Source organism: Dipodomys ordii, unplaced genomic scaffold (genome assembly GCF_000151885.1).
Source record: "Dipodomys ordii isolate 6190 unplaced genomic scaffold, Dord_2.0 Scaffold1, whole genome shotgun sequence".
Classification (NCBI taxonomy): domain Eukaryota; kingdom Metazoa; phylum Chordata; class Mammalia; order Rodentia; family Heteromyidae; genus Dipodomys; species Dipodomys ordii.
The window spans coordinates 66,895,350-66,898,998 of record NW_012267217.1 but is presented as its reverse complement, the minus strand read 5'-3'; positions in this window follow the sequence as shown (position 1 = coordinate 66,898,998).

Below are 3,649 nucleotides of genomic sequence, written 5' to 3'. Positions count from 1 at the left end.
CACCCCCCCCCGCCCTCCTGTACCCTCCTGCACCGCCCCCCCGCCCTCCTGCCCCGTGGCCCCTCCTGCCCCCGCGGCAGACCTAGCGACTGGGCCGGAGTGCACTGGCCCCCTCTCGAGACCATCCGGGCACCACAGACGCACGTCTCCTGCCCCGGCCCTCCTCGCACTCCGGGCACCCTGTGCACGCGCCCTCCGGTGCGGGTGTGCCATCCTGATATCTCGACTTCCGGGGGGCTCGGAAGGAGCAGGTGGTGGAGGGGGCAGGGGAAAGATGGGTGGGGGGCAGGATGGGGGGGGAGGCTAGACCAAGGCACTGCGGGGGAGAGGCAGGGCGTGAAGAATGGGGACCAGCCATGCAGCTGTTCAGTCGGGCTGACAGCCACCCCCTCAGGAACGAAACACCTAGCTTGAGCAACTCATTCCCTCAACATTAGCACAAAGAAAAAGGAACATGTGTTTCCTCCTGCAGAACCTGGAGCTTGATCAGGACTCTCAGCTTCTGCACAAAGCTCATGGCTAGCGCTTTGCCATCTGGGCCAAACTTCCTTTCTGGCTTTTTTTTTTGGCTAGGTAATTGGAGGTAAGTGTCTCAGATTTGTCTTCAGGATCCTCAGGTCTCAGCCTGCTAAGTAGCCAGGAGGCCACAGGCACCCACCCAGCTGGTACAACTTGCTTTTATGAACTTTACTTAATCGAAGAAAATAGTTACAAACTGTAAGCAACTGTGATGCCTATGGAGCCTATGGCAGTTCTGTGAATTTTACGCTTCAGAGGAGAATGGCAGCCAAAATTAAATGCTTTCTTGAGCCTTTAGTTTGGATATTCTGATCCAGACAGGTAGGTTTTATTTTTGGCTTATAAGCCAAGATGTTTTAATTTTCCCCATTTTCCCCCTTCAAGGTTAGCGTTCTAATGCTTTGAGCTCCACTTACAACTCCACTTCTAGCTCTTTGGTAGTTCACTAGAAATAAGAGTCTCATAGACTTTTCTGCCTGGGCTGGCTCTGAGACATAAACCTTAGATCTCGGCTTCTTTAGTAGCTAGGGTTACAGTGAGCCACCTGGGCCTGGCTACTTTTTCCCACATTTTTATTAAGTTACAGTGTGGTATTTCCATACCTTCCAGATAGGCAGCTTTAGAAGCTATGACCCCATCTCCTGCAGCAGAGCCCAGGGTGGCTTTGTTGCTCTGCCAGTCCCTGTAGGCCATGCTGGGAGACAGGTGTTCCAGGAATATCCTCCCAGCCCAACCGCCAGCTCTGGGTTCCTGAACTTGGCCTCCAAGCAGGGTCCAGGCCTCAGACGGTGTGGGCTCCACCACCAGGGCCATGCTGAGCCATGCTTTAGGGGATGTTGAAGGAGTTACAGCTGGGTCTGCAGCCTCCTCCAAAACACATGCTGATGGGCTGCATCCCTGTAGGGCTGAGAAGCAGAGGTGCTGGTGTCCAGGAAGGACGGGAAAATCACACCAAGGCAGCAGGGCTGAGGCACAGGAGACATTTTACCTTGGCGGAGACAACGCTAAGCCTCTTAAGAGTTTAAGAAAACAGAATCACACAAAAAGTCCCTGGTTTCCAGCCCTGGGTAAATTAGCAGAAGAACCTGAGGAGACCTTTCAAAGCCTGAGTGATACCAAAAGGGACCTGTCCCCGTGGGCCTGGGGACTTTGTATAATACAGAGCTGTGAGGTCGGTGGCACAGAACTGCCCAGGCCCTCAAATTCAAGAAATGCTTTTCCGTGGCTGGGAAGGTGGCTCAGTGGGAGAGCGCATGCCTTGCATGCCTGAGGCCCTGGGTTCGATTCCTCAGCACCACATAAACAAAAAGAAAAAAGCCGGAAGTGGTGCTGTGGCTCAAGTGGTAGAGTGCTAGCCTTGAGCTGAAGAGCTGAGGGACAGCGCCCAGGCCCAGAGTTCAGGCCCCATGACTGGACCCCCCCAAAAAAAGAACTGCTGCTTCTCCATCGCACATGTGGTGTAATCTCATCAGCCTTTGTCCCTTCTTAGTATCTAAATCTCAACTGTCTGAAAACTCAAAGCCAGCTCCCATATCCACAGGAGCTTAATTTTAACTGTGTTTTTGTCTTCCCTTCCTTCCCCCCTCATTCTCATGTGCGCACTCTCTCTGAACTGGGGATCGAACCCAGGATGTTGCACTTTTCAGGCAAATGCTTTGCCAGTGAGTTACATTCCAGCCCAGGAACTGAGAGAGGAAGGAACTGTAATTGAAGCAGCCTCAGTTGGTTTGAGGAACATGAGAAAGTTCCTCAGTGTGCTGGAGGAACATCGGAATCACATTTGAGTACTGAGCCAGTTTGTGGCCACACCCAAACTTGGTTTACTCTGTCTCCTTGGTGTTTGTTGCTAGTTTGTCTAGCTTCGCCTTCTGGTGTGGTTTGATGCTAAGTGCGGCGGCTGGAGGCGGGTGGGAGGCAGGCAGCAAGTCAGGTAACTAACATGAACTCATTTCTCTAAATCACAGCCCTAACTTCTCTGTTTTCCACAAACTTGAGTCACCAGCCCTGTCCATTCCACAGAACATAGCTCTCTAATGACTTCTACACACAGCAGGCTGGCACTTGTATTTTGTTTGGATCCTTCTGGTAGTTGCCTAAAAACACAACATATGGTAAACGACATTCTAGAGACGATCCTAGGACTTGCACAGCCCTTTCAGTTTGTGAATCACTCTGCCCGTGTGTGTATGAGTGTGTGCGTGCGCGCGTGCGCACACACACACACACACACACTGCTCACAGGATGTTTAGGTGGTCCATAGATGGAGGAAGGAGTCCAGGTTTCAATCCAGAGTCCCCACTAGTCCCTGAGCACGTGTGACAGCACCAGAGCCTGACCCTGGCGACACTGGCACACATGCCATGCATGTTGGATAGGCGGCGTGAGAAGCTACGGCCCCTTCTCCACAGCAGAGCCCAGAGTGGCTTTGTTTGCTCTGCCTGTCGCTTTAGGCAATGCTGGAAGACACTTGTTATTAGTGCTAGGGATGGGGGACCTTGGGGTCCCCAATGAGAGTCAGGGCTCGGTGAATGCCATTGGCTGTCTCCTTAACCTATACCAGTAACCTTGCCGGCCGCCTCAGGACCATTGGCTGCACATGCACCCAGGTGGGGCCCAGGAGCCAGACCTCACAGGAACACCCAGGCTTTATCAGGGCCATCCCTGCTTTCTACAAAGAACACGTGCCCTGTAGTTAGCCTACCCAGCTCTGGCCCAAAGTTAGGCTCAGCTGGGGGGCCCGGGGCCCAGGCCCGGCTGCCCTCAGTGGACAGAAGCAGGCAGAGCTAGAGCGCCAGAAAGCAGCAGTGAGCTAGTCCACACCTGGGCTGGGCGCCCCATGGAGCACCCCCATCCCCACGGCCGCAGCCCTTTGACCTAGCCACTAACTTGATCCCCTGCTCCCTTGGCTCTCCAGGCTCTTCTGGTGAGGGCGGGGTAACATGTCCTCACTGCTTAGAACCAGGTGACTCCTTTATCCACGATGGGCGGAAGGGCAGATGGATGGAGTCTCCCAGTACAGTGGAGGACTTGGAGCGGCTGTCCTGAACTCCCACTGATCTCCAGTATTGTTGTGGTTTTGCCGCATTTGGGAATAGAAACTTAAAATGATAGGTCTTGGGGGGCAAAGGA